A 22657-nucleotide genomic window follows, 5' to 3' on the forward strand; every position below is an offset into this window, starting at 1 on the left:
ACGACCCGACCAAGTAACAGAGAGCCCGGATGGAGGACAGGCATCCGCCGGCGCCCTGACCAGCTGGACGCCCGTCAGGCTGGGGCTGCGGGAGACAGCGAGCGGGCCCTGGGTTCGCCCGGGCCTTGAGGTGGGGTCGGGAGTCGCTGCGCACCCCAGCCCATTGGAGAAACTCTTTCCCCACGCAAAGACAACCATCCTGCAGGGCCCCCAAAACCGCGAACGGCGAGACCGTTGGAAATTTGGACTGGTTGGGGTGCCTGCTCGGGCCTAGAGGTTAAGGTGAAGCCAAAATTGGCCCGGCCTGCCCTTCTCCTTCCCTTCTTCTGGCATAGGAGACAACATCAGCCAGTCCACGAATCAGAGGTGAGCAAGTGGAGTGAGTGGGCTGGTGGCGGAGTAAATCCCGGCACCCAGGGCTGGCCCTCCCCATATTATCCTACAAGTGCGAAGTGAAGAGAGGAGCCCGCAATGCGGTGTAGAGCACTGCTAAAAGCCTTAAGCAACCCCAGAGGGTCGCCGATACGAGGGAAACTCTGGGACTGATCAGGTAAAGAGGAAGACTCAAGGTAAAATTGACACCCCACCCCGCCAGAGTCTATCAGATCCTCTGACTTGTTTTACATTAGGTTCGTTTCTATGGACGTGTATGAAAAAAAGGAAAAACCCAGCACTAGAAGCAATCACTGGATGAAAAGTATGTAATAGGAGCAAAACCATGGAAACGGACAATTCTTTATAGATTTCATTAAAAAAAATTTAGTAAGATAAAAATGGACTATTGTATTTTGGATTTTAAATGAAATTGAATATCGAAAATTGTTTTTTTATACATGTACTTTTATGATCATTCTGTAATTGATCGAATAAAGGATTTTGATTGATTGATTGATTGATTGACACCCCGCCCCGGGAGAGGCCTTGAAGCCTAGGAACAGTCAACCGAATTAAACTAAATAAAGAGACGATCTTCGTGGGGACGGGGAGTGAGGAGACCTGGCAGCGGATTCAGATTACCCGTGCTGGGTGGAGACCGGCTACACAACAACGGGCAAGTGAGGGGCACTGTCCTGGGAAACCCCTCCAGTCATCAGGCAAGATTCAAAGGAAGCCATGCACGGCCGGGAGGAAACACCTGACAAGCCCACAATCCTTGGCTAGAAACCACACAAGCACCAAAAACAGATCTATGTGGAGCTGAGTACTAACACCCTAGGAATACACCACCGCCACAGACCAGGAACCAACTATAGGCTTCGGGAGTGGTGGAGTCCGGTGGGGCACAAAGACTGGAGGACCCCTAGGAACACCAGAGAACCTACTCTGTAAAGATCCTAGTAAACCAATGCCAAGGTAACAGTGCGGCAGTTTAGACTCCCGCCATTAACAACAGCATAGTAAGGGCCGCTCCAGATGGCAAAGGACAAAGACCCATAACCACAAAGGCAGGGGATAATGGATACCTTTGCTAAAGTTATGACTGCCCCTACAACACAAGCGGGGGCTATGACAGAAATACCGGACAATACTACACTGCTGCAAGCGATTCAATCATCCAGAGAGGCGCTAGAGGACAAGATTGACAAAATCCAAATTCATGTCAATTTGTTGTGTCAGGACCTCAGTAACATTTCCGAAAAAGTCACGCCGGCGTAGCAACGAATATCGGAGGTTGAAGACACCTCTCATACTCTTCGAAAGGAGGTCACGGCCCTAACAACAGCCATTAAGGAGGTAGCGCGGAAGGTTGATGACGCAGAAAATCACTCCCGTAGAAACAATCTGCGCTTTATCGGCTTCCCAGAAGCAATAGAAGGCGCAGATAAATGCGCTTTCCTGCGCAAATGGCTTACGGACTCCCTCCCATGTAAGCAGTTCTCCCTTTGTTTCGTGATTGAGAGAGCTCACAGAATACCAGGTCAAAACCCCCCAGCAGGAGCACCGCCAAGACCATTGATTGCACGCTTTTTAAACTATCAGGATAGAGACCTCATACTCCGGGAAATGAGACAGACGGGGGAGATCCGAATCGCAAACACCAAAACAATGGTATTCCCAGACTATTTGAGAGAGGTACAAACAGCGCAATACATTTGATTCGGTGGAAAAAAAGCGGTGAGCCTCCAGATACAATATATGCAACGCTTTCCAGGCAAATTAAAAGTAATATTCCGGGCCAAAACGTTCTTTTTTCAAACACCTGAAGAGACATGGCAATAGATTGAGGAATACCCTCCAAAAATAACATTAGGGGAACAGATGGCAACCTCCATGAGAGGCCCATAACCAGACAGCAGACTCAGACCACAGAGACTAAAACTGAAATATAGCACAGGCCGTTCAGGGGACTATACCAGGGCAACTCCATAACGGAATAGAAAAACCATTGACACAACACTCCAGGCCTCAGACTCTGATGACACTCGCTCGGGAAGCAAGGCCGGAAAAAAGACTCATAAAACTGGAACAAGGCGACGACACGCCCCGGAGCATACAGAGCGAGAAATCTCATCAGACCCGGATAGTAACCACCCACTACTGCAAAACATTAAACTCCTCGAGGAACCCAACCTGGGCGTAATGGCACATGAACCAACACCACAGATTTGACAAGGTGGAAACAAAGAAGTATGAACTATATTGGGTCGACCGAGGGCCAAAAGGGACAGTAAGCTGGTGGAGAGTTCTCCCCTCCTCTATGTGCGTTTTGTTATTTCTTTACTTTCCTTTAGCTCATGCTTTAGCTTTACTCTTTCTTGTTGTTCCTTCTCGCTCTATTTCGTCTCCTCTTCTTCTCCAAGCGGAGGTGTCAGATATAGACAGAGAGACTAGGAGTAAGATTTGAAAGCAGCTCCCCAGTTCAGCCAACATATACTAGATAAACAGGGAAATAGGAGAAGAGGAACACATTTGGGGACTAAAGGTGGGAGGGCGACAGACCTCTCCAATCTATCCACGACACAGTTGGTCATGTTGACCCATAGAGGTAGTTGCGTGGGCGGTGGGGGAGAGCGGGGGGGTAGAATAGGGAAGGGAGTTGGGGCATTGGGAATCGGATAGCTAAGTTAAAGTTGAAATCAGGCAGCATCCTTAAAACAAAAGCGCAGCAGGAGTTTAGGTGACATGAGAAACACCCCAAACAATGCAGCTCGATATTCACAGAAGAAATATGGCGGCACACCGTAACGACACATACTCTGTCCTGGAATGTGAATGGGCTGGGAAACAAGGTGAGGGGAAAGCGCGAAATTTGAAAACTCACCAGTCTGACTTGCTTCCTGACGGGGGTGTTGTCCTTTTCATCCCTCTTTCGCCGCTGACTCTGTTTGTCCTTCGTTGGGGCTTCCTCGCTGGGTGTAGGCAGCCACTCCACCGTGCTGCCCGGAGCGGAACTACAACTCCCAGGTGCCCCGGCGCTCCCTGACGACATCAAAGCGCCCGGAGGCGCATAAAAGACCGCCGCTTCCTTTGTGGGGCGGGAAAGCGCGAAATTTGAAAACTCACCAGTCTGACTTGCTTCCTGACGGGGGTGTTGTCCTTTTCATCCCTCTTTCGCCGCTGACTCTGTTTGTCCTTCGTTGGGGCTTCCTCGCTGGGTGTAGGCAGCCACTCCACCGTGCTGCCCAGAGCGGAACTACAACTCCCAGGTGCCCCGGCGCTCCCTGACGACATCGAAGCGCCCGGAGGCGCATAAAAGACCGCCGCTTCCCCCGCGTCGCGGGACGCGGGCGGGCGCCGGGCTAAGCCCGGGTAAAGGGCGGGCCGTCTTAGGCCGCCCGGGGCCGGAAGAGGCCGGGCTGGGCTCACACTCTAAATCGTTGGTATCCTCATTACCGGCTCCATACAGGTACTACTGTTGATCCTTGTGAATTTCTGCAGATTACAGAGGTTGTGGACTGGGATTGTCAGTAGCGGACTAATCTCTAAGGCTACTCTCCCTGAATGCAAGCACGATAGAGTGCGGGTTATTCTGTGCTATCCTTCGGACTCTTGAATTTGTCTCAGGGCTTTCTTGTGACTCCACGTATAGCCCTGTTCAGTAATAGTTATGCCAACTCGCTCTGGGAAAAGTCTGAGGGGGAACGAGGGGGGCATGGTGGGCACCATGGATCAATTTATTACGCGTGTGGCCAACGTCATTGACAAGGAAATCAGTATGGCTGAACGCCGGCTATCCCAAAGTCCGTTTACTGATAGGCGCTCATCGATTGGCCAGCTAGCCCAAATATCCTCCCCGGATCGAACTTCGTTGCCCAACGCCCCCCACTCCCTAGATCACCCTCGAGTTGCGGCCTTGAGGGCCAACATCGAGGGCCTTGAAAGCCTGACGGCCACGACACTCAATACCCAAAATCAAGTGGCTCCCATCCCAGTAGTAACTAAGTTAGGCACTCTTTCCCCCTCCCCACATTTGGTAGATTCCACCACTTCCCTAACTCTGCCTTCTATGGCGGACACTGGGGTTCAGGCTGAAATCCATCCGGTCACTACTAAGAGTGCAAGATCCGCTACCCCCCGGATAACCAGACTGTCAAAGAATCGTAAGAACAAGAGGCGGGTAGGCGTTAGGAGGGGTGATCTCAACAAAGCAGTGGAAGGAGCACTTAGATCGCTTCAGGAAGAAAAGAATCGTGAGGGGCCTGCTGCTATTGTGTCTAAAAATTCTGCTGTGGATAGTACGGTTAGTGCAGCGACTTTCCCCCTAGATTCCCTCCCCACTAAAAAAATGGAGGATATAATAAAATCCTTACTCCTTCCAGTACTTGACAGAATTAAAGGGCTAACTGAGCGTGTGGATAAGTTGGAACAGACAACTTTAGACAACTTTTTTTCCTTAAAAACTTTTATAAAAATGCAATTAAAGACGAGGGAAGAAGGACTTGGGGGGGGGGGGCATGACGGCTATTCGCTGTCAACGGCTCCATCTAGCTCAGTAACCTCCACCGACAGGATACTAGTTGGGTTGGAAACACCTAACTGGAACCTGTACCCTACTGTGTCAGTGGAGGATACTGCCAGACATCCAGTTCATGCCTCCCACAAGCATGTGGCTAAATCTAAGACTCCCAAGTTTTCAAGCCATAACTCAGGCAATAAGATGATACGCCCGTTAGTCCCGGTTGGCTCAGGCGACGAAAACTCACTTAGCATGTCTACCCCGCCAGTAGCTCGTAGTATAAATGAGACTCCAACCGTTAGTCCAACTGGAACTGCAAAGACAAACACAGTGGAGCCTGATGAGGCCCCTTCCTCAATGCGGGTCCCCAATATAAATTTGCCTCCTTATTGCCAGCCCTATGTGGTTGTGCTGACTGGTGTACCGGTCCTCAGCCCGGGCAAGAATGAGCCCTACACTGACTTGTTTAACAAGACTCTATTCTGGCTCAAAGAGAATAGACCCTTGCCCGAGTCTTGGGAGGGCCGGATAATCCATGTACGTAGAGTGGGTTGGATTGGAAGTAGGAAAAAATCCACCAAAGGGGATTGCATTATAGTGAACTTTGAAGATCCAAAGGTTGTCAGCTACATATGTAGGGGCTCTAGGAAGGGAAATAGCTTAGTAAGCAGTGTGGGCTCAATTGATACCCGTGATCTTAGTTATTTTAATTCTCAAAACCCGCTTGTGAGACAAGGTGGACTCCACACGAGGGAGAGCTGGGACAGCCACCCCTTCCGTGGCAACACTTCCAAATTCAGCTTATTCAACATAAACCTCAGCCAGCCACAGGGTTGCCCTTGGCAAGACTATTGACACACAACTTGCCCGAGATATGAGTGCCACATTGAAGCTCCTGGTGAATTAGCCATCGGTAACTCTTCCATAGGAGACCAATTGGGGAGTCCCTCTACTTGTATTTTCCCGTCTCCACCGATCCCGTGCAGTCACTCTCAGGCTACACATGATTCTAGTAGGGATTTGCACACTAAGAGCCTCTTGATTACTTATGACGTGGCTCCACTTGTTGGTGATGTAAACAACATTACTAACTCTACTCTCACTACAGGTGCATTAGCCCTAAGTCAGGGAAAGGACTCAATTGCGCCTCTGAAGGTAGCCAGTTGGAATATTGCCGGCTTAGCGAGAAACTTAGCCATCCCTGAGTGGAATGCATTTATTGAAACCTTTGGGATTTGCCTGTTCCAGGAAACGTGGTGCCTGGAACCACAGTATAAGCTGGGCTTTACTTCCTATTTTGTTCCAGCTGTTCGACCCAAGGAAGGTAAGGGCCGCCCTTCCGATGGGCTCTTAATTTGGGTAAGCGTTTCCCTGCGGTGTTCTATTAAATGCATTCCCACTATTTCCCCGGATTTACAGAGACTCTCACTTCGAGGTCCGTGTGGAGGGCCGGAACTTGAAATATTTAATATTTATGTTAGAGGCTCTAGGGGTGGAGGATCTATTCTCTCTTCAACCGGCATTGATGAGGAACTTAAAAACTGTGGCTCAAACTCCCTTGTCCTATTGGCGGGGGATTTTAACTGCACTTTCGAACCTCTTGCAGCGGAGGACGTGCTGGGTTATAGAGATGATGATGCAAGAAGAGGCATTCCGCCCTTGTCCATTGCTCCAATCAAAAGATGGTCTCAAAACAAAAATAGACCTCAACGCGCTCTGTCTGGAATTCGGACTGAGAGCTACGAATGGCAGATCCAAGTCTTATCAAAAGGGGGCACATACATTTAACAGAATAGGCCATTCCTCCAGGATCGACTACATTATGTTGAACTTCTGCCTGTGGTCTTTCTTGGTGGATATGGAGGTCCGCTCGTCTATAGATAGTGATCACAACCCCTTGCTCTTGTCCTTGTCTCCCTTGTGGAAGGGCAGCCCTCCTATCCCAACTCCTCATGTGTGGAAATTATCACACGAAGTATGTCCTTCTAATTGTGGCAGGCGCCTGAAATGGAAGACCTTTATTGGCAATGAGACCAAGATGCGGGAGGCACAATTAGTAATGGCTAATATCTCATTGCGCCTAGACTCCCCCTCCATTAGTGCACCAGAGGTATCTGCAGTTTTCGTACAAGCCACAAAGGCTATAGGTGACTTATTCATAGCCAAGAATGCGGGTAAGGGGGCTAAGAGAGATTTAGGGAAGGGCCCACCCGGGTGGTTCTCAGATTCTTGTCGAGCGGCCAAAAGGGAACTATTGAAAGCAGTAAAAGCTAAGAATAGAACCCTAGTATGTGCAGCCAGGGGCAACTATAAGAGGGCACTATCAAAAGCAAAGGCAAATTGGGATGACCAGTTTTGGTGCTATCTCAAAGCCGCAAGCACAAGGAAGGATGCAAAGGGTTTCTGGGACCTTTTGAGATCCAGGGAGAAACCTGCGGACTCAATGATTACGTGCAATGTTCCAGAGAATGCATGGGTTAACCACTTCACCAAACTTTACTCAATGACTCAGGAAGCGGGGGTTAGCTTGAGTGCCCGCCACCCTTACGACTCTGCCCAATTTAAGGATGAGCTTCATTTTACACCCAAGGAAGTGGAGGGGGCAATAAACAATCTGGTCCCCAATAAAGCAGCAGGTCTGGACGGCATTCCCGGAGACCTGTTACGCGCCAATCCAGAACATTGGGGAAAACTCATTTCTGCCCTATTAAATTCCAATTTTGAAGGGGCAACTTTTCCGACTTCATGGAAGGGTGCTGAGGTCGTCCCTATTTTTAAGAAAGGCTGTCGGAACGACCCAGCTAATTACCGTCCAATAAGTCTTTTAGATACCTCTCAAAAGGTGGCTGGAAAGGTAGTTTTAACCAGGATATTGCAGTGGGTGGAGGACAAGGGCATTCTCTCCGATTTTCAGGCAGGGTTCAGAGCAGGCACGGGGACAATAGAGCAATCCTTTCGACTAATGATGCTCTATTGGAAGGTTGTTCTTCTGGCCAAGGGCAGTCTATACCTTGCCTTTATAGACTTGCGGACTGCCTTTGACCTAGTTCCCCGTAGCCAACTCTGGAGAGTGCTAAACGAACTGGGTATCCCACCCTACCTGTTAAACCTGTTAATAAATCTTCACGCGGACAACTTTGCACAGATCAGGTGGGGTAGCCAGGGGCAAAAAACAGCATGCATCCCTGTAAATAGAGGGGTACGCCAGGGATGTGTTCTTGCTCCTACTTTGTTCTCCTTATATGTTAATGGAGTGGTGGAGCACCTGCTCCAACACCCAGCAGACGCACCATCCCTGGCTGGTAGAAGAATACCTACCCTTCTATTTGCAGATGATACCCTCCTGATCTCAAAATCCCCGGCAGGTTTGCAGAGTTTGTTAACTAACTTCAAGTCCTTCTGTGATGCAAGAGGGTTGGTTATTAACACTGCAAAGACCAAGTATTTTTTCCTCAATCCCCCTAAAAAACTGGCTAAACCACCGACCTTAGATTCTGTCGCGCTGGAGAGAGTCTCAGAGTTCGATTACCTGGGTGTCCGACTCTGTGACTCTATGAGCTGGAATTGCCACCTTCAAAAGATGTTGCTGACACATAAGAGGGTGGTGGGTGCCTTGCTCAAGGAACACCGCGCTTCATCCTTAAAACCCATCGCTGCTGTTCTGGACATTTACAAGGCAAGGGCTGTTAGCGCCGCTCTATATGGGGCCGAACTTTGGGGGGTTCAAAAGGTAGATCTTCTTTCCCGTTCGGAAAATAAATTCCTTAAAGATCTAATGGGGCTTCCCTATAGTACCCCAAACCTCCCCTTGTTTCTAGATACAGGAATTCGCCCATTGAGCGATCAAGCAAAGCTTCGCCCTCTTCTCCTATGGGCAAGAATATGGAGAACACCAGAATTATCCAGCTACGCAGACGGCCTAACCGACGTGCTGGGTTCATTAGCCTGGGCCAAGATTCCTTGGTTGAGGGAAGTCAAGCGTCTTCTCTTCAACCTCGGCCTCGGCGAAAATTGGACCAATAGAACTGCTCCTTCTAAGTTAGAGTTGAAAAAGATTTATTGGGCCTGGGTAGCTGGTACTAGAAATAGTGATGCTAAATTGTGTAGGACATCTATGGATTTTCTCCTGATTAAGGAAGTGTATTTCTGTGAACCCTACCTGGACATTATTTCAAACCGCAAAGATAGGGCTTTGTACTTCCAATTCAGAGTAGGTTTACTCCCCGTCGGTGATCTGACATCTAGGTGGAAGGTTCCAGGGCAGACAACTTCCTCTTGCCCCTTCTGTGAAAATAGGCCTGAGTCTGTACCCCATCTACTGTTTGAATGTCCGGCCTATGCAGCCCCCCGAAGCAGATGGCTCAAGCCCCTTTGCAGAGAACTTGGAACCAGGCTCCACATAGAGGCCATGCGAATATTAAAAAACGACCCGCGGCCCCTTTTTGCTTGTGGGTTAGCCAAGTTCCTAGGTTGGGCTTGGCGCATTAGATCAACTAGGCTTTCCTATCTTGTTTAATTTGTTTTTTATCTAAATATTTTGGCTTTTATTTAAATTATTGACACCAGTAGCGGTTCTGAAATGTTTGGCTATCTTTTAATGCACTGATGTCTTTTAATATTTTAATGTGTACCTTGTGTATGTATGCTTTTAAGATATACTTATATCGAAATAAAGCCTTCTTGACTGACTGATATTCACAGAAGCAATATGGCGGCACACCGTAACGACACATACTCTGTCCTGGAATGTGAACGGGCTGGGAAACAAGGTGAAGAGAGGCCTAGTGTTGGCATTTATTAAGAGATTGAAGTCTGAGGTAATATTTCTTCAAGAAACACACCTCAAGGGAACACAGTGTGGATTCCTGTGAGGGGGCATATAAAAACGCTAGCACATGCAGGTTTTTCGACCGGCGCGAGAGGGGTCGCAATCCTTATCAGGAAATCTCCACCATTAAGAATAGAACTAATGTGGGTGGACCCCAACGGGACGTACATGGCGGTAAAGGGAATATGGGATAGGAAAGACATTACCCTGATTAGTGTTTATGCTCCCCCACGATTACAGAAACAAACGTTAGAAAAGCTCACAGACACCCTCCTGCAAGCAGGCTCAAATATTACACACAAAAAAACACACACACCACTTTCTGCTCTTCTACTGCTGCAGGAACTGGACAAACCACCATAAAAAAAATCCCCAAAAAATCAACTGATTACAAGTATACATTTATCTGCATAAAGACCTCTTTATCCAACTGCCATAAAATATTGCAAGTCTGACATCTTGTTACTTTACTTTTTGCACTTACAGATGTGCACATATTGGCTGTTCCATTATAGTCCTTCTCACTTTTTTGCCCCATCATGCATTTTTGGAGAATGTAGCAAATTTGAAAATGGAGACTGCTTTCTTCTGGCATTTTTTCAATTAGTGAAGTGCAATAAAAAAACAAGCATTTACAAAAGACAACAAAAATAATAATAAATAATTAACTGTTGTTGTGGTCATCTCTAAATTAGCCAGACAGCGCCACCCTGTTGACAATTAAGTGCCGGTGACGAACACCATAAACCACCGGCTCAAATAAAGCGTATATCTTCTGGTGTTATAAGTGTGTGTTGCAAAACATGAAAAGAGTGAAAGTGTCATTAGTGCTTAATGATTCCATAAGATTGTCTATAAAACACAGGTGTCACTAATGTGAACAATCCCTTTTTAAGAAGCTGAAGAGACATGATACACCATCTTTAGGGCATTATTTATCCCACATGTCACAGTTACAAAGTATGTTTTTTTTGCTTCTGAAGTATCTCTATCCAATATTCACAGAGATTGAAACGATTATTTATCGCACTGTTTTTTGTTGCAAAAAATGTCGCTTTTTCGCCTATCTGCAGAGGCACACACCACAATCATGAACAGTGGGGTTGGAGGATGCATATAATTTTGAAGCTATAAAGTACAAGTCTAAGGTCAGTACTGCCACTACTTTAGATGCTCAACTATATTCATCTTCCAGTTGTACGATTAACATAATTTAAACCGGTAGCCTGGCTCACGATCGCTGATATCAGGTGTTTGAAAAGGGGTTCCGATCAAATGCAGATGAAGTTTCAAGCATTTTCTCTACAGGTCAGGGCTAGCCATGCGACATTCGACATTGCTTTGCCATGGCCTGGAACTTTAGAGTCTCAGTCATATGACTGACGGTCTGAACAATTTGTTTTCAGCACTTGCTTGAAACTTAAATAGTTGTGTTCTCCTCTGAAGACTGGCCAGAGAGCATTCCAGGCCCTCCGGCTCTAATTTTTTTTTTTTTTTACAGCTCTCTGAGAGTCTTTTCAAAAACATTTTTCCAACGTTAACGCCGTTTTTACACGATGAAAACGGTGATCATCCACCCAAAAACAAGGTATAGCAGAAAACATTTTCTTACACTTTTATGCTACATATAACTAAGTACATTCGCCTGAAAGCTTAGTGTCATTGCTTTTTTGATAGCTCTGATGTCACTGGTCATGCCTCACACTTCATGCTGTAAAGTATGAATTATGGCCTGATCTAGCACCTACGCTGGAAGCCAGTAGCACAGCAGGGCACATGCAGACAGGATACATGTTTTGATAGTCAAACTATTGGACATATTGTTTACCTAGAATATATGATTTTAACACTGCTTTCCCATTGATTTTATATAGGAATGTTGAGAATACTAAGACCTGCATTCTGTCCTGAGGATGTTGTGTTGTACAGGACCAAAACAAACGGGTGTTTAAACTTTCTAATTGTAGCATTTGTACTGTGAACAGAGGGCCAGATTATGCGGAATGGGAACCATGCAACTGTGCATAATTACTGCGAGGGGCATTTTCTTCAGGGAGGGGAATTTCTTGCATTAGGCAATTACCTCAGGCTGTTCTCCCCACCTCAATTTCCCCCTCACGGATTTCACCACAAGAAACCCTGCTGAAATACAACAGAGAATATGTTTGGGGATAAAAACGCATTTCATGCTTAACCTTTATTTACAGCACCAAAGTCCAGGTGTTTTGCCTTTGTTTTCCATGCATTGCTCCCCAATAACTATTGGCATGTTGTTGCTGGCAGTCCCACCTATTAAGATTTTTTTTTTACTGCACCCAGTAGTTGCCTCACACACCAGGGCAGAGGTATTTGTCAAGTGCAGTAAATAGCAAGCCCTACTTGCGACTACTTATAGCCATAGTACTAATGTTCTTCAAACAATTATATATTTTGTTCTTATTATATTACTGTACTTTGTTGTCCTCATCGGTTTTCGTAATGCAGGTCTACGACACTGGGTTCATGTCACTCTCTTTGTTACATGTAATCTCCACAAATGCTTGTCCCCCAAACTACTACTGAATCTTATCAGACAATCTAAGTATCGACTGTGCATTCGTATCAATGCATGTATTGCATTGCAGGGAGAAGAACAGTATTATAAACAAGAAAAATATGCCCAAATGGTTACTCACGAGTAGCAATTGCGTTACGACTATGTATGTACTAGGCAGGCCTGGTCGAAAACGATGAGATATCAGGTTTGCCTGCAAGTATTTTTTTGCAAGGCCTTATGATGGCAATAGCAATATGGCCCTAAAGAGGGGGCATTAATGGGACGCCACACAGGGATCGAAGGTTCGGCTGCTTAAAATGAAAGGGGATGAGCTTGAATCTTGAGATGGTTCAAAAACAGCGGAATAATTCAGATTTAGGCAAGAAACTGTAAATCTTCGCTTTCAGTCACCTTGCATGAACCAAGCCCCCGAGACGCCAGTTGAGGCATGGCTGTCTGTGTCCTCGAATGCCTCCCAATCTCCACCTGAAGGTGTTTGCATTTTCTTTTCTTGTCAAACCCGTAATTACTCAGGTAGGCCCAAAAGTATGCGGTGTTGATATTATGTTCTTCATTGTTAGTTTTGAACATAATAAACAAGGGAAGGTTGATATTTTATCAAACCAGTTCCGCCAGTGATACTAGTATCTCTACCATCAAAGCTAGCAGTCACAACATGTTCCGTGGTGCCTGTGAAAAAGTGCTTGTTATCCTAGATTTCCACTGGGGGAATCATCATTTAAGTCACAATCTCTGAATGTTCCTGCCCATGTGCCGGTTTTCAGACCAAATGTATAAAAATAAAAAAAAATCTCGTTTGAAAAATGTCACTTTTTGGCTACGTTTTTATATGGTTACGTGCAAACTAATGTAGCACCTCAAACTCCAGTTAAATGGGCTAGAAATGTGACAGTGCTATGAATAACAATACTGCTTAGTTGTTTGATTCTAGTTCTCTACGGTAATTGTGCAGCTTTTTACATTAATAAAGCAAACAAATATTTGATATGGTCTTTTCACGTGCTTAAACTGAATTTCGATTAGGCTCTCTTTTAAACAGAAGACAATTACAATTTTAAAAAAAGGAATGGGATCAGATTCATATTCTGAGAAACACTGACTCTTAACAAGCATTTGCAATGCAATACGTCTCGCATTTATAAGAGTTTGAGCTATTGGCATTGTAAAATTACAATGCCTTTTATTTATGTTTTGGTTTTAAAACAAATAAAAGGCATTGTCATTTACAATGTCAGTAGCATAAACTCGCATAAAAGCAGTGTGTGGAGTGCAGGAGTGTGCGGTGTGCAGCAGTGTGCGGCGTGCAGCAGTGTGCGGCATGCAGCAGTGTGAGGCGTGCAGCAGTGTGCGGCGTGCAGCAGTGTGCGGCGTGCAGCAGTGTGTGGCGTGCAGCAGTGAGCGGCATCCAGCAGTGTGTGGCGTGCAGCAGTGTTTCGTGTAGCAGTGTGAGGCATGCAGCACTGTGTGGCGTGCAGCGGCGTGCAGCGGTGTGTGGCGTGCAGCAGTGTGCGGCGTGCAGCAGTGTGCTGCGTGCAGCAGTGTGCTGCGTGCAGCAGTGTCGTGCAGCATGCAGCAGTGAGTAATGCAGCAGTGTGCAGCAGTGTTTTGTGTAGCAGTGTGAGGCATGCAACACTGTGTGGCGTGCAACACTGTGTGGCGTGCAGCAGTGTGCGGCATGCAGCAGTGTGCTGCGTGCAGCAGTGTGCTGCGTGCAGCAGTGTCGTGCAGCATGCAGCAGTGAGTAATGCAGCAGTGTGCAGCAGTGTGCAGCAGTGCGTGCCGTGCAGCAGTGTGCGGCATGCAGCAGTGCGTGCCGTGCAGCAGTGTGTTCTGATGCTCCGTCCATCACCACCCCCTTTTGTACCGCTTTGTTTGCCATAAGTTGGCAGGGTATGCTCAGACATGAGTCCCTTGCTCACTTTGCCACTGGATTCAAGCAAGCCTGGCTGAAGACGGCTGAAATGCCAGAAACCGGTTCTAGGAAGCTTGTTTCCGGTCCAGGGAAGGCATGGCTTGGCAGTTCAGGCTGGACTGTTCCCATGAGGCACAGGGTCAGACTGATTTGCATATGGCCATGTCTGACCTGGGGTGGCAGAGTGGGCTAAAGAACGGTGATGGATCAAACCCAGATCTGTTGACTGGGTGTGAGTGTTTGATTGGTTCTGATGCACCGTCCATCACCACCCCCTTTTGTACCGCTTTGTTCGCCATAAGTTGGCAGGGTATGCTCAGACGTGAGTCCCTTGCTCACTTTGCCACTGGATTCAAGCAAGCCTGGCTGAAGACGGATGAACAGCCAGAAACCGGTTCTAGGAAGCTTGTTTCCGGTTCAGGGAAGGCATGGCTTGGCAGTTCAGGCTGGACTGTTCCCATGAGGCACAGGGTCAGACTGATTTGCATATGGCCATGTCTGAACTGGGGTGGCAGAGTGGGCTAAAGAACGGTGATGGATCAAACCCAGATCTGTTGACTGGGTGTGAGTGTTTGATTGGTTCTGATGCTCCGTCCATCACCACCCCCTTTTGTACCGTGCAGCAGTGTTTCGTGTAGCAGTGTGCGGCGTGCAGCAGTGTGCTGCGTGCAGCAGTGTGTGGCGTGCAGCAGTGTGTGGCGTGCAGCGGCATGCAGCAGTGTGTGGTGTGCAGCAGTGTGTGGTGTGCAGCAGTGTGTGGCGTGCAGCAGTGTGCGGCGTGCAGCAGTGTGAGGCGTGCAGCAGTGAGGCGTGCAGCAGTGTGTGGCGTGCTGCAGTGTGTGGCATGCAGCAGTGTTTCGTGTAGCAGTGTGAGGCGTGCAGCAGTGTGTAATGCAGCAGTGTGTAATGCAGCAGTGTGCGCAGAAGTGTGTGGCGTGCGGTAGTGTGCGGAGTGCAGCAGTGTGCGGCTTGCAGCAGTGTGTGGCGTGCAGCAGTGTGTGGCGTGCAGCAGTGTGTGGCGTGCAGCAGTGTGTGGCGTGGTTTGTAAACAACAAGAAAAGCGGACATCAAAGGAAGGGTGGGAGGGAACGAGCATATGAGGTGTGAGTTATAACGAAAGTTAATTGTTGTAAGAGGGGATGCAGGAAGTGAGGCCGAGCGCGCGCCGACGAAAGCAGTCTGCTGCTTTCAAGTCCGATGCCAGATGCCAGCTTCGCGCTTGAATGCCTCACATGCACTGGCCATAAACCGCATTCCTAAGGTCTTGTGCCCCTTACTAAATCTCTCTGAATGCGTGAGGCGGCGCACGAAGTAGGTGGTGGCAAATGGAATGCGCGTGGTTGTGCGCGTAACCGCCACCCGATCCGCCTGGGAAGCCTTTGGGAGCATTTTCTGAAGCCCCTACATAAGTCAGCAGTGTGCGGCGTGCAGCAGTGTGCGGCGTGCAGCAGTGTGTGGCATGCAGCAGTGTGTGGCGTGCAGCAGTGTGCGGCGTGCAGCAGTGTGTGGCGTGCAGCAGTGTGCGGCGTGCAGCAGTGTGCGGCGTGCAGCAGTGTGCGGCGTGCAGCAGTGTTTCGTGTAGCAGTGTGAGGCGTGCAGCACTGTGTGGCGTGCAGCAGTGTGCTGCGTGGAGCAATGTCGTGCAGCATGCAGCAGTGAGTAATGCAGCAGTGTGCAGCAGTGTGTGGCGTGCAGCAGTGTGCGGCGTGCAGCAGTGTGTGCCGTGCAGCAGTGTGTGGCATGCAGCAGTGTTTCGTGTAGCATTGTGCGGCGTGCAGCAGTGTGTGCCGTGCAGCAGTGTGTGGCATGCAGCAGTGTTTCGTGTAGCATTGTGCGGCGTGCAGCAGTGTGTGGCGTGCAGCAGTGTTTCGTGTAGCAGTGTGCGGCGTGCAGCAGTGTGTGGCATGCAGCAGTGTGTGGCGTGCAGCAGTGTGTGGGCTGCAGCAGCATGCAGCAGTGTGTGGCGTGCAGCAGTGTGTGGCGTGCAGCAGTGTGCGGCGTGCAGCAGTGTGTGGCGTGCAGCAGTGTGCGGCATGCAGCAGTGTGCGGCGTGCAGCAGTGTGCGGCATGCAGCAGTGTGAGGCGTGCAGCAGTGTGTGGCATGCAGCAGTGTGTGGCGTGCAGCAGTGTGTGGTGTGCAGCAGTGTGAGGCGTGCAGCAGTGTTTCGTGTAGCAGTGTGAGGCGTGCAGCAGTGTGAGGCGTGCAGCAGTGTGTAATGCAGCAGTGTGCGCAGCAGTGTGTGGCATGCGGTAGTGTGCGGCATGCAGCAGTGTGCGGCGTGTAGCAGTGTGTGGCGTGCAGCAGTGTGCTGCGTGCAGCAGTGTCATGCAGCAGTGAGTAATGCAGCAGTGTGCAGCAGTGTGTGGCGTGCAGCAGTGTGTGGCGTGCAGCAGTGTGCGGCGTGCAGCAGTGTGTGCCGTGCAGCAGTGTGTGCCGTGCAGCAGTGTTTCGTGTAGCATTGTGCGGCGTGCAGCAGTGTGTGGCGTGCAGCAGTGTGTGGAGTGCAGCAGTGTGTGGCGTGCAGCAGTGTTTCGTGTAGCAGTGTGCGGCGTGCAGCAGTGTGCGGCGTGCAGCAGTGTGTGGCGTGCAGCGGCATGCAGCAGTGTGCGGCGTGCAGCAGTGTGCGGCATGCAGCAGTGTGAGGCGTGCAGCAGTGTGAGGCGTGCAGCAGTGTGTGGCGTGCAGCAGTGTGTTGCGTGCAGCAGTGTGTGGCGTGCAGCAGTGTGTGGCATGTAGCAGTGTGTGGCGCGCAGCAGTGTGGGGCGTGCAGCAGTGTGAGGCGTGCAGCAGTGTGAGGCGTGCAGCAGTGTTTCGTGCAGCAGTGTGAGGCATGCAGCAGTGTGAGGCATGCAGCAGTGTGCGGAATGCAGCAGTGTGCGCAGCAGAGTGTGGCGTGCGGTAGTGTGCGACGTTCAGCAGTGTGTGGCGTGCAGCAGTGTGTGGCGTGGTTTGTAAACAAGAAAAGCGGACATCAAAGGAAGGGTGGGAGGGAACGAGCATATGGGGTGTGAGTTATAACGAAAGTTAATTATTGTAAGAGGGGATGCAGGAAGTGAGGCCGAGCGCGCGCTGGCGAAAGCTGTCTGCTGCTTTCAAGTCTGATGCCAGATGCCAGCTTCGTGCTTGAATGCCTCACATGCACTGGTCATAAACCGCATTCCTAAGGTCTTGTGCCCCTTACTAAATCTCTCTGAATGCATGAGGTGGCACACACGCAGGAAGTAGCTGGTGGCAAATGGAATGCGCGTGGTTGTGCGCGTAACCGCCACCCGATCCGCCTGGGAAGCCTTTGGGAGCATTTTCTGAAGCCCCTACATAAGTCTCGCTGAGCGATCGCTTACGCGATAGCCAGGTGAGACCTAAAAAGGGCAACGCTGCAGATTCAAGGTGAATCAGCTCAGCTTGGCAACATCTTTCTTAACCTGAAAATGTTCACTACAGATTTAAAGGAAGCAGAACCCCCTGTTTCCCATAATGCCCTGTACTGGTAGTTAGTGTTATAGTTCACTTTTTACGTTGTAACTGATATAACTCATATTGAAATTAAAGACAACTTTTGATTAAAAGGAAGGATGCGTTCTCATGACTAAACTACATTTTGGAAAACTGTGTAGGGCTCTGAAAACACAAAATATGAAATTGCTATGATCTCTGGGCTGATGAGACAGCCACTAAATAAGCAGCTTTCTGGAATATGTGTTGCAGAGATGAATTGTGCAAAGGCTCAAACTGAGGGCCCATCATGTTAAGTTCCTCTACGAGACGCATCTTACGACTGGAGGCAAAACATGCTTGGTACCTTCAAAGCAATCCACTGTTGTGCTGAAAAAACAAACAGAGTCCACAGAAGGACTCTTTCTGTACACTGTGACAGCCGCTAGGTACAGATATATGGAGGTGAACTGTAGACCAGAGTGTGCTAAGCGCAGAAAATATGGCATAGCCGCTTGTTGGTAGCAAGTATTTGGAAAGACAGATGTCTGCCAACACCAGATGCGAAATATTTTTCATTTGAAAGTATAGCCTGTATTGGTGGAACAGTCCTCAGTAAAAATGTGCCTACAATCTTAAAGAAAATTCAGATTGTGGCGCTTAAGAACCTTGCTAGAAAATGCACAAGGAAACTGAGGATTAGGAATAGAGCAGTGTTCACGGCGTGCCACCACATTAGACTCAGTAAGGGACATGCCTCAGAGCGGGGGTTCCCTTTCAACCTACCCAGCACCTAGTTGATCCCGAAGGGAGGTATGTAGCTGTCATGGGAAGACTGGATGGGAGGGATGTGACGTTGAGCAGTGTGTATGCCCCCAATGTAGAACAGAACTCCTATTTTGCTAAATTATCAGGGAAACTGGCGTCTTTTCTGACAGGATCAGTGTTATTGGGGGGTGATTTTAACTCTGTCATGGATACTGAGCTGGATAGGTCACACCCACTATTGCCTCAGGCGCCTGTCCACAAGCTCTCGAAACTTAGAATATATTAGGGCCTAATAAATAGGTACCTGTTGAAATAAAAAGCTAAATTGGAAAGGAATGGACAGATAGCAATACATGAAACACCCAAAAAGAGTTATGGATAGGAATAAATCGATTATATTTATTTTATTTTTTAGTTGAATTAATCATTTCAATTTTTACAAAAATTCAGTCAAGAAATACAAATATAAATACAAATATAAATACTATACATACAATCAAAAACAAATCAGTGTATATCTGTTGATCTGTTAATCAAGACATGGTTCAAAGCCCCACATACAAAACGATTTTCATACATAAATAAACTCACTCAATCCAAATCGCATTCAACATAACAAATCAAATAATGAAACAGGTTCTCCTTAGGTGTTGAGATGGATGTAGTGATTAGTATATCATCCAAAGGAGGCCAGATGGTACTCTAAGAAGAAGGAGGTCAGCGAATCAAGCGCCAACGCGCGTTTCGGTATAGGACCCACTCAGGGGCCCCACCTTCATCAGGGCGTAGACCAATAATAATAGGGGCAAGAACAAACACCTAAAAATTAATCAAATGTACATGTATGAACAAAACATATAGAATTAAATTCAACAAATAATTTACTGTATTCAACTACAATCATCTTAAAAAGTAAAGAAACATTGATGTGTATCAGTCCAAAACAGTTCCAATTAGCAGAGAATAGTAATCAATCACATAATCGATGAATATGGCCCAATGGGTCCTTAGGTAGCTAAAACAAACATGTGACCCCAGATAGGTCAAAGTCGAATATAAAGAAAAGGTGAAACCAATACCCAAGTTAAAGCGGAAAAGATAACAAAACAGAACGAAAGATAAGTGTATCATGCATAATAAGAACATTACATACAGAATAAAGAAAAAAGGAAAGCGCCAACACCAATATTCCAGGTTCTCAAGTGCATAGAATGAAAATTCGCCAGTGAATAGGGGAAACGTAAAACAGTAAGGATACATACTAAAAACTAAATGCTTGATAAGCCGTTGAAATCAGTCTGCCAGACCTATATGTAAGCGCAGTCGGGTGTCAGGGGGAAGCGTCCAGCCTTGTTCAAATAAAAAAGAGTCAATTCGTCTGGCCAAGAGATAGACGTTTAGAATGAGGCCCAATCAAGAACACCAGAAATCTACAGGAGGCAGAGTAAACAATCTACGTTAATCAGGATCCCGTCATACAAAATAAGCCTTCCTACAACGTGAGACAACATAAAATATGACACAAAGATATAAGTCCGTGATAAACAACATACATAAATCAACAGTGGCGGTGTGTGGAGACGAGCAACCGAGGCTTCAGCGCTGGTCTAGTGGGACTCAGGAGTTTGGGTGTACACAATCTTATCCTGATAAATGGATGGCCAATTACGAAGTCGGAGCGGTTACTGGAACGCCTAAACAACGTTTCTATGAGAAAAAATGAACAAACAAAAGTATAAGTATAACCAACCCTAATAGTCGCTGTGAGCAGCATAAGAACAAACTGACAGATCTTCTATCGTGTGGCGATGACATTAAAGTAACTGGCTAGAATAATCCAACAGTGACAACAGCGTATGAAACGCCATACTAAACGGGTTAGCCAGGGATGGAGATATAAGGCAGGCGTAACTAAAAGGACAATATCGGACCATAACCCGCTGCTACTGGCGCTGCGATGGTCCCGTGAACGGCCTGCTGTTCCCACCTGGCGTTTACGTCCGGAAGCCTTGGAGGACTCAGTGTTTCGAGCTGAGGGAGGGAATAGAGCATTATTTCCTTGAGAACGAGGGGACGGCAACGACCCTGGGACTGGAATGGGATGCATTTAAAGTGGTGATAAGGGGCTTATGCATCGCTAAAATGACAGGCATGCGGAAAACGCTGTTGCAGGATATAGAAAGGGGGGAGCAACGGTTGCGTCATGCGGAGAAGGTCTACCCGGGGAACCCAAGAATGCAGGATGAGGTTGTGGCTGCAAGAGAGGAGGTGGCGACGCAGGTGGAGCGATTACGCTGCTTTGATCATAATGAGTATATAGTGCGGGCGCACGCGGAGAGAGATAAGGTGGGCTCTCTTCTGGCATGGCTGGCGAATCCGGCTCCACGGGGCACACCTATCCTAGCTTTGACTACCTCGACAGGGATACCAGAGTATACCCAGCGAGGGATTAATGAGATGTTCCTAGCATATTATGCGGAACTATATGAAAGTAAGCTGCAGGACACGACTGACGGGTTGAGTGAGTTTCTAACTGGAGTACGACTACCACGCCTCGAGGAGGACCAGGGGGAGCTGTTGGGACAGGAGATTACAGGGGGAGAAATACGCAGTGCAATAAAACTTATGGCGCGCAAAAAAAACCCAGGGGTAGATGGATTGCCGATAGAATTTTACTCTGCATATGTTGATACATTGGCCCCCAAGCTCCGGGCGGTATACCGCGAAGCCAAGGAATTAGGGAGATTGCTGGTCTCTGCCCGAGAGGCTATCATTATTCCACTGCTGAAACCGGGGAGAAACTCACTGTCTAGGACGGCATATCTCCCGTTGTCAATGTTGACGACAGATTACAAGATTTTAAGTAGGATTCTTGCGACCCGGCTTCTTCCCTATATGACGCGCTTGGTTCATAGTGACCATGCGGGCTTTATCCAGAAGAGAACCTCTGCGACCAACGTGCAGAGACGTTTGCGGATTTTAGGAGAGAACCATACCGATACACCAGATGCAGCGGTTCTCTCAGTATATACCGAGAAGGCGTTTGACAGCTTAGAATGGCTGTATTTGTCCCGAGTCCTATTTGCATTTGGACTTGGAGAATCTTTTGTAGGGTGGACAGAGCTTCTATGTAGATCGGCGACGGCGAAAGTGTGGACAGGTGTGACGACCTCTTCGGCTTTCCAGATTGGGGCGGGGCACACGACAGGGATGCCTGCTCTCTCCATTATTGTTTGCCCTGGCCATTGAGCCTCTGGCCTCCCATGCCTGGCTGGGGAGATATTACACTGGTTTATATCTGCGAGGAGACCTACAGTTTATCTCCCTATACGCGGATGATTTATTAATGTTTCTAGGGAACACTTGCTCCATATGTTTGGACAATACTCGGGGTTGAGGGTGAACTGGGCAAAGATTTGCTTATTTCCGGTGGTGCCGACTGCGAGGAACCCTCCCCAGCCGATGGAGGTTCGCTGGGAGCCTCGGTGTCTGTCTTATTTAGGCACTAATATTTACCACGCCCCCGAAGATCTACTGGAAGGTAACTTGGGCCGGGCCATACGTGGCCTTAAGGGCAATATGGCGTTCTGGAGTACGTTGCCACTATCGATAGCGGGGCGGGTGGCACTCCTGAAGATGGCAGTGCTACCGCGCTTATTATACTACTTTCGGACCTTGCCGCTTTGGGTCCCGGGCTCCATCTTCCGGTAGCTCCGCTCTATGACTAGTGGGTTTCTTTGGGGGACAGGCAGGAGACGGGTAGCAATGGCCACAATGATACGACCAAGAGCATAAGGGGGCATGGCAGTACCAGATTTTGAGTGGTATTATTTGGCAGCCCAGTTACAATGGCTCACACAAGCTGTGGCGAGGGAGTTCCGGGGTCCGGATGGCCCGTAGGGTTGCTGGGTCCCGTGTTATATCTTATCCTACATAGTGCTACAACAGAGGATGCGGCTCTAGCCACTCACAGTTGAGGAACGGACGATGAGGATGTGTTGGAACCGGAGCCAGTGTCGGGCTGGATTCGCTCGCCCATATGCCCCAGAGATACCGCTGGGTATGTGTACGGCCTTCCCACATGGAGGAGACTGGACGGCACTGGCAAATGCGGAGGACCTGGGGATACAAGTGTTGGGGGACCTCTACGAAAACAAGACCTTGTTCTCTTTCCAGGACCTGCGGCATAGGTATGACCTCCCGTGAGGGGATTATTTGCTGCATTCAGCGCTTGTTGCCGCAATCTAACGCTATTGGAAGAT

The 22657-nt window shown here is 48.3% G+C and overlaps 1 protein-coding gene across 5 annotated transcripts in view; it reads right to left on the reverse strand.

The window, feature by feature from the left end:
• The window catches only part of SPIDR (scaffold protein involved in DNA repair), a 2139604-nt gene that overhangs the window by 1418491 nt on the left and 698456 nt on the right, over positions 1 to 22657 (reverse strand). The gene's annotated exons all lie outside the window — the stretch shown is intronic.

This window comes from Triturus cristatus, chromosome 5_1 (genome assembly GCF_964204655.1).
Source record: "Triturus cristatus chromosome 5_1, aTriCri1.1, whole genome shotgun sequence".
NCBI lineage: Eukaryota > Metazoa > Chordata > Amphibia > Caudata > Salamandridae > Triturus > Triturus cristatus.